Source organism: Gorilla gorilla, chromosome 15 (assembly GCF_029281585.2).
Source record: "Gorilla gorilla gorilla isolate KB3781 chromosome 15, NHGRI_mGorGor1-v2.1_pri, whole genome shotgun sequence".
Classification (NCBI taxonomy): domain Eukaryota; kingdom Metazoa; phylum Chordata; class Mammalia; order Primates; family Hominidae; genus Gorilla; species Gorilla gorilla.
This window is the reverse complement of record NC_073239.2, coordinates 58,102,654-58,115,037: the sequence shown is the minus strand read 5'-3', so window position 1 is coordinate 58,115,037 and position 12,384 is coordinate 58,102,654.

Sequence of the window (12,384 nt, the reverse complement as noted above, 5' to 3'; positions counted from 1 at the left end):
GAATGGAATATAATGGAATGGAATCAACCCGAGTAGAACGGAATGGAATGGAATGGAATGGAATGGAATGGAATGGAATGGAATGGAATGGAATGGCATGGAATGGAATGGAATGGAATGGAATGGCATGGAATGGAATGGAATGGAATGGAATTCAATGGAATGGAATGGAATGGAATGGAATGGAATGGAATGGAATGGAATGGAATCGAATGGAATCGAATGGAATCGAATTGAATGGAGTGGAATAGAATGGAATCAACCCGAGTAGAATGGAATGGATAGGAATGGAATGGAATGGAATGGAATGGAATGGAATGGAATGGAATGGAATGGAATGGAATGGAATTCCATAGAATGGAATGGAATGGAATGGAATGGAATGGAATGGAATGGAATGGAATGGAATGGAATGCAATGAAATGGAAAGGAATGGAATGGAATCGAATGGAATGGACTGGAATGAAATGGAAAGGAATGGAATAGACTGGAATGGAATGGAATGGAATCAACCCGAGTAGAATGGAATGGATTGGAATGGAATGGAATGGAATCGAATGGAATCGAATGGAACCGAATGGAATGGAATGGAAGGGAATGGAATGGAATGGAATGGAATGGAATGGAATGGAATCAACCCGAGTAGAATGGAATGGATTGGAATGGAATGGAATATAATGTAATGGAATGGAATGGAATCGAATGGAATCGAATGGAATCGAATGGAATGGAATGGAATGGAATGGAATCGAATGGAATCGAATGGAATGGAATGGAATGGAATGGAATGGAATGGAATGGAATGGAATGGAATCAACCCGAGTAGAACGGAATGGAATGGAATGGAATGGAATGGAATGGAATGGAATTCAATGAAATAGAATGGAAAGGAATGAAATGGAATGGAATCAACACGAGTAGAATGGAATGGATTGTAATGGAATGGAATGGAATGGAATGGAATGGAATGGAATGGAATGGAATGGAATCGAATAGAATCGAATGGAATAGAATGGAAAGGAATGGAATGGAATGGAATGGAATGGAATCAACCCGAGTAGAACGGAATGGAATGGAATGGAATAGAATGGAAAGGAATGGAATGGAATGGAATGGAATTCCATGGAATGGAATGGAATGGAATGGAAGGGAATAGAATCAACCCGAGTAGAACGGAATGGAATGGAATGGAATGGAATGGAATGGAATGGAATGGAATGGAATGGAATGGAATGGAATGGAATTCAATGGAATAGAATGGAATGGAATGGATTGGAATGGAATCAACCCGAGTAGAATGGAATGGATTGGAATGGAATGGAATGGAATGGAATGGAATGGAATGGAATGGAAAGGAATGGAATCAACGCGAGTAGAACGGAATGGAATGGAATGGAATGGAATGGAATTCAAAGAAATGGAATGGAATGGAATGGAATATAATGGAATGGAATCAACCCGAGTAGAACGGAATGGAATGGAATGGAATGGAATGGAATGGAATGGAATGGAATGGCATGGAATGGAATGGAATGGAATGGAATGGCATGGAATGGAATGGAATGGTATGAAGTGGAATGGAATGGAATGGAATGGAATGGAATGGAATGGAATGGAATGGAATGGAATCTAATGGAATCGAATGGAACCGAATGGAATGGAATGGAAGGGAATGGAATGGAATGGAATGGAGTGGAATGGAATCAACCCGAATAGAATGGAATGGATTGGAATGGAATGGAATGGAATGGAATAGAATGGAATGGAATGGAATCGAATGGAATCGAATGGAATCGAATGGAATGGAATGGAATGGAATGGAATCAACCCGAGTAGTACGGAATGGAATGGAATGGAATGGAATGGAATGGAATGGAATGGAATGGAATGGAATGGAATGGAATGGAATGGAATGGAATGGAATGGAATGGAATGGAATGGAATCTAATGGAATCGAATGGAATGGAATGGAATGGAATGGAATAGAATGGAATCAACCCGAGTAGAAAGGAATGGAATGGAATGGAATGGAATGGAATGGAATGGAATGCAATGAAATGGAAAGGAATGGAATGGAATCGAATGGAATGGACTGGAATGAAATGGAAAGGAATGGAATAGACTGGAATGGAATGGAATGGAATCAACCCGAGTAGAATGGAATGGATTGTAATGGAATGGAATGGAATCGAATGGAATCGAATGGAACCGAATGGAATGGAATGGAAGGGAATGGAATGGAATGGAATGGAATGGAATGGAATCAACCCGAGTAGAATGGAATGGATTGGAATGGAATGGAATATAATGTAATGGAATGGAATGGAATCGAATGGAATCGAATGGAATCGAATGGAATGGAATGGAATGGAATGGAATCGAATGGAATCGAATGGAATGGAATGGAATGGAATGGAATGGAATGGAATGGAATCAACCCGAGTAGAACGGAATGGAATGGAATGGAATGGAATGGAATGGAATGGAATGGAATGGAATGGAAAGGAATTCAATGGAATAGAATGGAATGGAATGGAATGGAATGGAATCAACCCGAGTAGAATGGAATGGATTGGAATGGAATGGAATGGAATGTAATGTAATGGAATGGAATGGAATGGAATGGAATGGAATCAACCCGAGTAGAATGGAATGGATTGGAATGGAATGGAATGGAATGGAATGGAATGGAATGGAATTGAAAGGAATGGAATCAACCCGAGTAGAACGGAATGGAATGGAATGGAATGGAATGGAATTCAAAGAAATGGAATGGAATGGAATGGAATATAATGGAATGGAATCAACCCGAGTAGAACGGAATGGAATGGAATGGAATGGAATGGAATGGAATGGAATGGAATGGAATGGAATGGAATGGAATGGAATGGCATGGAATGGAATGGAATGGAATGGAATGGAATGGAATGGAATCGAATGGAATCGAATGGAATCGAATGGAATGGAGTGGAATAGAATGGAATCAACCCGAGTAGAAAGGAATGGAATGGAACGGAACGGAATGGAACGAAATGGAAAGGAATGGAATGGAGTGAAATGGAATGGAATCGAATGGAATCGAATGGAACCGAATGGAATGGAATGGAAGGGAATGGAATGGAATGGAATGGAATGGAATGGAATGGAATCAACCCGAGTAGAATGGAATGGATAGGAATGGAATGGAATGGAATGGAATGGAATGGAATGGAATGGAATGGAATGGAATGGAATGGAATGGAATTCCATAGAATGGAATGGAATGGAATGGAATGGAATGGAATGGAATGGAATGGAATGCAATGAAATGGAAAGGAATGGAATGGAATCGAATGGAATGGACTGGAATGAAATGGAAAGGAATGGAATAGACTGGAATGGAATGGAATGGAATCAACCCGAGTAGAATGGAATGGATTGGAATGGAATGGAATGGAATCGAATGGAATCGAATGGAACCGAATGGAATGGAATGGAAGGGAATGGAATGGAATGGAATGGAATGGAATGGAATGGAATGGAATCAACCCGAGTAGAATGGAATGGATTGGAATGGAATGGAATATAATGTAATGGAATGGAATGGAATCGAATGGAATCGAATGGAATCAAATGGAATGTAATGGAATGGAATGGAATGGAATGGAATGGAATCAACCCGAGTAGAACGGAATGGAATGGAATGGAATGGAATGGAATGGAATGGAATGGAATGGAATGGAATGGAATGGAATGGAATGGAATGGAATGCAATGAAATGGAAAGGAATGGAATGGAATCGAATGGAATGGACTGGAATGAAATGGAAAGGTATGGAATAGACTGGAATGGAATGGAATGGAATCAACCCGAGTAGAATGGAATGGATTGGAATGGAATGGAATGGAATCGAATGGAATCGAATGGAACCGAATGGAATGGAATGGAAGGGAATGGAATGGAATGGAATGGAATGGAATGGAATCAACCCGAGTAGAATGGAATGGATTGGAATGGAATGGAATATAATGTAATGGAATGGAATGGAATCGAATGGAATCGAATGGAATCAAATGGAATGTAATGGAATGGAATGGAATGGAATGGAATGGAATCAACCCGAGTAGAACGGAATGGAATGGAATGGAATGGAATGGAATGGAATGGAATGGAATGGAATGGAATGGAATTCAATGGAATGGAATGGAATGGAATGGAAGGGAATAGAATCAACCCGAGTAGAACGGAATGGAATGGAATGGAATGGAATGGAATGGAGTGGAATGGAATGGAATGGAATGGAATTCAATGGAATAGAATGGAATGGAATGGAATGGAATGGAATCAACCCGAGTAGAATGGAATGGATTGGAATGGAATGGAATGGAATGGAAAGGAATGGAATCAACCCGAGTAGAACGGAATGGAATGGAATGGAATGGAATGGAATGGAATTCAAAGAAATGGAATGGAATGGAATGGAATATAATGGAATGGAATCAACCCGAGTAGAACGGAATGGAATGGAATGGAATGGAATGGAATGGAATGGAATGGCATGGCATGGAATGGAATGGAATGAAATGGAATGGAATGGAATGGAATGGAATGGAATCGAATGGAATCGAATGGAATCGAATGGAATGGAGTGGAATAGAATGGAATCAACCCGAGTAGAAAGGAATGGAATGGACCGGAACGGAATGGAACGGAACGGAAAGGAATGGAATGGAGTGAAATGGAATGGAATCGAATGGAATCGAATGGAACCGAATGGAATGGAATGGAAGGGAATGGAATGGAATGGAATGGAGTGGAATGGAATCAACCCGAATAGAATGGAATGGATTGGAATGGAATGGAATGGAATGGAATAGAATGGAATGGAATGGAATCGAATGGAATCGAATGGAATCGAATGGAATGGAATGGAATGGAATGGAATCAACCCGAGTAGAACGGAATGGAATGGAATGGAATAGAATGGAAAGGAATGGAATGGAATGGAATGGAATTCAATGGAATGGAATTGAATGGAATGGAAGGGAATAGAATCAACCCGAGTAGAACGGAATGTAAGGGAATGGAATGGAATGGAATGGAATGGAATGGAATGGAATTCAATGGAAAAGAATGGAATGGAATGGAATGGAATGGAATCAACCCGAGTAGAATGGAATGGATTGGAATGGAATGGAATGGAATGGAATGGAATGGAATGGAATGGAATGGAAAGGAATGGAATCAACCCGAGTAGAACGGAATGGAATGGAATGCAATGGAATGGAATGGAATTCAAAGAAATGGAATGGAATGGAATGGAATATAATGGAATGGAATCAACCCGAGTAGAACGGAATGGAATGGAATGGAATGGAATGGAATGGAATGGAATGGAATGGCATGGAATGGAATGGAATGGAATGGAATGGCATGGAATGGAATGGAATTGAATGAAATGGAATGGAATGGAATGGAATGGAATGAAATGGAATGGAATGGAATGGAATGGAATGGAATGGAATGGAATGGAATCGAATGGAATCGAATGGAATCGAATGGAATGGAGTGGAATAGAATGGAATCAACCCGAGTAGAAAGGAATGGAATGGAACAGAACGGAATGGAACGGAACGGAAAGGAATGGAATGGAGTGAAATGGAATGGAATCGAATGGAATCGAACGGAACCAAATGGAATGGAATGGAAGGGAATGGAATGGAATGGAATGGAATGGAATGCAATCAACCCGAGTAGAATGGAATGGATTGGAATGGAATGGAATATAATGTAATGGAATGGAATGGAATCGAATGGAATCGAATGGAATCAAATGGAATGTAATGGAATGGAATGGAATGGAATGGAATGGAATCAACCCGAGTAGAACGGAATGGAATGGAATGGAATGGAATGGAATGGAATGGAATGGAATGGAATGGAATGGAATTCAATGGAATGGAATGGAATGGAATGGAAGGGAATAGAATCAACCCGAGTAGAACGGAATGGAATGGAATGGAATGGAATGGAATGGAGTGGAATGGAAAGGAATGGAATGGAATTCAATGGAATAGAATGGAATGGAATGGAATGGAATGGAATCAACCCGAGTAGAATGGAATGGATTGGAATGGAATGGAATGGAATGGAAAGGAATGGAATCAACCCGAGTAGAACGGAATGGAATGGAATGGAATGGAATGGAATGGAATTCAAAGAAATGGAATGGAATGGAATGGAATATAATGGAATGGAATCAACCCGAGTAGAACGGAATGGAATGGAATGGAATGGAATGGAATGGAATGGAATGGAATGGCATGGAATGGAATGGAATGGAATGGAATGGCATGGCATGGAATGGAATGGAATGAAATGGAATGGAATGGAATGGAATGGAATGGAATCGAATGGAATCGAATGGAATCGAATGGAATGGAGTGGAATAGAATGGAATCAACCCGAGTAGAAAGGAATGGAATGGACCGGAACGGAATGGAACGGAACGGAAAGGAATGGAATGGAGTGAAATGGAATGGAATCGAATGGAATCGAATGGAACCGAATGGAATGGAATGGAAGGGAATGGAATGGAATGGAATGGAGTGGAATGGAATCAACCCGAATAGAATGGAATGGATTGGAATGGAATGGAATGGAATGGAATAGAATGGAATGGAATGGAATCGAATGGAATCGAATGGAATCGAATGGAATGGAATGGAATGGAATGGAATCAACCCGAGTAGAACGGAATGGAATGGAATGGAATAGAATGGAAAGGAATGGAATGGAATGGAATGGAATTCAATGGAATGGAATTGAATGGAATGGAAGGGAATAGAATCAACCCGAGTAGAACGGAATGTAAGGGAATGGAATGGAATGGAATGGAATGGAATGGAATGGAATTCAATGGAAAAGAATGGAATGGAATGGAATGGAATGGAATCAACCCGAGTAGAATGGAATGGATTGGAATGGAATGGAATGGAATGGAATGGAATGGAATGGAATGGAATGGAAAGGAATGGAATCAACCCGAGTAGAACGGAATGGAATGGAATGCAATGGAATGGAATGGAATTCAAAGAAATGGAATGGAATGGAATGGAATATAATGGAATGGAATCAACCCGAGTAGAACGGAATGGAATGGAATGGAATGGAATGGAATGGAATGGAATGGAATGGCATGGAATGGAATGGAATGGAATGGAATGGCATGGAATGGAATGGAATTGAATGAAATGGAATGGAATGGAATGGAATGGAATGAAATGGAATGGAATGGAATGGAATGGAATGGAATGGAATGGAATGGAATCGAATGGAATCGAATGGAATCGAATGGAATGGAGTGGAATAGAATGGAATCAACCCGAGTAGAAAGGAATGGAATGGAACAGAACGGAATGGAACGGAACGGAAAGGAATGGAATGGAGTGAAATGGAATGGAATCGAATGGAATCGAACGGAACCAAATGGAATGGAATGGAAGGGAATGGAATGGAATGGAATGGAATGGAATGCAATCAACCCGAGTAGAATGGAATGGATACGAATGGAATGGAATGGAATGGAATGGAATGGAATGGAATGGAATGGAATGGAATGGAATCGAATGGAATCGAATGGAATGGAATGGAATGGAATGGAATCAACCCGAGTAGAACGGAATGGAATGGAATGGAATGGAATGGAATGGAATGGAATGGAATGCAATGGAATGGAATGGAATGGAATGGAATGGAATGGAATGGAATTCAATGGAATGGAATGGAATGGAATGGAATGGAATGGAATGGAATGGAATGGAATCTAATGGAATCGAATGGAATCGAATGGAATGGAATGGAATAGAATGGAATCAACCCGAGTAGAAAGGAATGGAATGGAATGGAATGGAATGGAATGGAATGGAATGGAATGGAATGGAATGGAATGGAATGGAATGGAATGGAATGGAATCAACCCGAGTAGAATGGAATGGATTGGAATGGAATGGAATGGAATGGAATGGAATTCAATAGAATAGAATGGAATGGAATGGAATGGAATGGAATGGAATCGAATGGAATCGAATGGAATCGAATGGAATGGAGTGGAATAGAATGGAATCAACCTGAATAGAACGGAAGGGAACGGAACGGAACGGAATGGAATTGAGTGAAATGGAATGGAATCGAATGGAATCGAAAGGAACCGAATGGAATGGAATGGAAGGGAATGGAATGGAATGGAATGGAATGGAATGGAATCAACCAGAGTAGAATGGAATGGATTGGAATGGAATGGAATGGAATGGAATGGAATGGAATGGAATGGAATGGAATGGAATGGAATGGAATGGAATCAACCCGAGTAGAATGGAGTGGATTGGAATGGAATGGAATGGAATGGAATGGAATTCAATGGAATAGAATGAAATGGAATGGAATAGAATGGAATGGAATGGAAAGGAATGGAATAGAATGGGATCAACCCGAGTAGAACGGAATGGAATGGAATGGAATGGAACGGAACGGAATGGAATGGAATGGAATGGAATGGAATGGAGTGGAGTGGAGTGGAGTGGAATGGAATGGAATGGAATGGAATGGAATTCAATGGAATAGAATGGAATGGAATGGAATGGAATGGAATCACCTCGAGTAGAAAGGAATGGAATGGAATGGAATGGAATGGAATGGAATGGAATGGAATGGAATGGAATGCAATGCAATGGAATGGAATGGAATGGAATCGAATGGAATGGACTGGAATGAAATGGAATGGAATGGAATGGAATGGAATGGAATGGAATGGAATCAACCCGAGTAGAATGGAATGGATTGTAATGGAATGGAATGGAATGGAATGGAATGGAATGGAATGGAATGGAATGGAATGGAATCGAATAGAATCGAATGGAATGGAATGGAAAGGAATGGAATGGAATGGAATGGAATGGAATCAACCCGAGTAGAACGGAATGGAATGGAATGGAATAGAATGGAAAGGAATGGAATGGAATGGAATGGAATTCCATGGAATGGAATGGAATGGAATGGAAGGGAATAGAATCAACCCGAGTAGAACGGAATGGAATGGAATGGAATGGAATGGAATGGAATGGAATGGAATGGAATGGAATGGAATGGAATGGAATTCAATGGAATAGAATGGAATGGAATGGATTGGAATGGAATCAACCCGAGTAGAATGGAATGGATTGGAATGGAATGGAATGGAATGGAATGGAATGGAATGGAATGGAATGGAATGGAAAGGAATGGAAAGGAATGGAATCAACCCGAGTAGAACGGAATGGAATGGAATGGAATGGAATGGAATTCAAAGAAATGGAATGGAATGGAATGGAATATAATGGAATGGAATCAACCCGAGTAGAACGGAATGGAATGGAATGGAATGGAATGGAATGGAATGGAATGGCATGGAATGGAATGGAATGGAATGGAATGGCATGGAATGGAATGGAATGGAATGAAATGGAATGGAATGGAATGGAATGGAATGGAATGGAATGGAATGGAATGGAATGGAATCTAATGGAATCGAATGGAACCGAATGGAATGGAATGGAAGGGAATGGAAAGGAATGGAATGGAGTGGAATGGAATCAACCCGAATAGAATGGAATGGATTGGAATGGAATGGAATGGAATGGAATAGAATGGAATGGAATGGAATCGAATGGAATCGAATGGAATCGAATGGAATGGAATGGAATGGAATGGAATCAACCCGAGTAGTACGGAATGGAATGGAATGGAATGGAATGGAATGGAATGGAATGGAATGGAATGGAATGGAATTCAATGGAATGGAATGGAATGGAATGGAATGGAATGGAATGGAATGGAATGGAATGGAATCTAATGGAATCGAATGGAATGGAATGGAATGGAATGGAATAGAATGGAATCAACCCGAGTAGAAAGGAATGGAATGGAATGGAATGGAATGGAATGGAATGGAATGGAATGGAATGGAATGGAATGCAATGAAATGGAAAAGAATGGAATGGAATCGAATGGAATGGACTGGAATGAAATGGAAAGGAATGGAATAGACTGGAATGGAATGGAATGGAATCAACCCGAGTAGAATGGAATGGATTGGAATGGAATGGAATGGAATCGAATGGAATCGAATGGAACCGAATGGAATGGAATGGAAGGGAATGGAATGGAATGGAATGGAATGGAATGGAATCAACCCGAGTAGAATGGAATGGATTGGAATGGAATGGAATATAATGTAATGGAATGGAATGGAATCGAATGGAATCGAATGGAATCGAATGGAATGGAATGGAATGGAATGGAATCGAATGGAATCGAATGGAATCGAATGGAATGGAATGGAATGGAATGGAATGGAATCAACCCGAGTAGAACGGAATGGAATGGAATGGAATGGAATGGAATGGAATGGAAAGGAATGGAATGGAATGGAATGGAATTCAATGGAATAGAATGGAATGGAATGGAATGTAATGGAATCAACCCGAGTAGAATGGAATGGATTGGAATGGAATGGAATGGAATGGAATGTAATGGAATGGAATGGAATGGAATGGAATGGAATCAACCCGAGTAGAATGGAATGGATTGGAATGGAATGGAATGGAATGGAATGGAATGGAATGGAATGGAATGGAAAGGAATGGAATCAACCCGAGTAGAACGGAATGGAATGGAATGGAATGGAATGGAATTCAAAGAAATGGAATGGAATGGAATGGAATATAATGGAATGGAATCAACCCGAGTAGAACGGAATGGAATGGAATGGAATGGAATGGAATGGAATGGAATGGAATGGAATGGAATGGCATGGAATGGAATGGAATGGAATGGAATGGCATGGAATGGAATGGAATGGAATGGAATTCAATGGAATGGAATGGAATGGAATGGAATGGAATGGAATGGAATGGAATCGAATGGAATCGAATGGAATCGAATGTAATGGAGTGGAATAGAATGGAATCAACCCGAGTAGAAAGGAATGGAATGGAACGGAACGGAATGGAACGGAATGGAAAGGAATGGAATGGAGTGAAATGGAATGGAATCGAATGGAATAGAATGGAACCGAATGGAATGGAATGGAAGGGAATGGAATGGAATGGAATGGAATGGAATGGAATGGAATCAACCCGAGTAGAATGGAATGGATAGGAATGGAATGGAATGGAATGGAATGGAATGGAATGGAATGGAATGGAATGGAATGGAATGGAATTCCATAGAATGGAATGGAATGGAATGGAATGGAATGGAATGGAATGGAATGGAATGGAATGGAATGCAATGAAATGGAAAGGAATGGAATGGAATCGAATGGAATGGACTGGAATGAAATGGAAAGGAATGGAATAGACTGGAATGGAATGGAATGGAATCAACCCGAGTAGAATGGAATGGATTGGAATGGAATGGAATGGAATCGAATGGAATCGAATGGAACCGAATGGAATGGAATGGAAGGGAATGGAATGGAATGGAATGGAATGGAATGGAATGGAATCAACCCGAGTAGAATGGAATGGATTGGAATGGAATGGAATATAATGTAATGGAATGGAATGGAATCGAATGGAATCGAATGGAATCGAATGGAATGGAATGGAATGGAATGGAATCGAATGGAATCGAATGGAATCGAATGGAATGGAATGGAATGGAATGGAATGGAATCAACCCGAGTAGAACGGAATGGAATGGAATGGAATGGAATGGAATGGAATGGAATGGAATGGAATTCAATGGAATAGAATGGAATGGAATGGAATGTAATGGAATCAACCCGAGTAGAATGGAATGGATTGGAATGGAATGGAATGGAATGGAATGTAATGGAATGGAATGGAATGGAATGGAATGGAATCAACCCGAGTAGAATGGAATGGATTGGAATGGAATGGAATGGAATGGAATGGAATGGAATGGAATGGAAAGGAATGGAATCAACCCGAGTAGAACGGAATGGAATGGAATGGAATGGAATGGAATTCAAAGAAATGGAATGGAATGGAATGGAATATAATGGAATGGAATCAACCCGAGTAGAACGGAATGGAATGGAATGGAATGGAATGGAATGGAATGGAATGGAATGGAATGGAATGGAATGGCATGGAATGGAATGGAATGGAATGGAATGGCATGGAATGGAATGGAATGGAATGGAATTCAATGGAATGGAATGGAATGGAATGGAATGGAATGGAATGGAATGGAATCGAATGGAATCGAATGGAATCGAATGGAATGGAGTGGAATAGAATGGAATCAACCCGAGTAGAAAGGAATGGAATGGAACGGAACGGAATGGAACGGAATGGAAAGGAATGGAATGGAGTGAAATGGAATGGAATCGAATGGAAT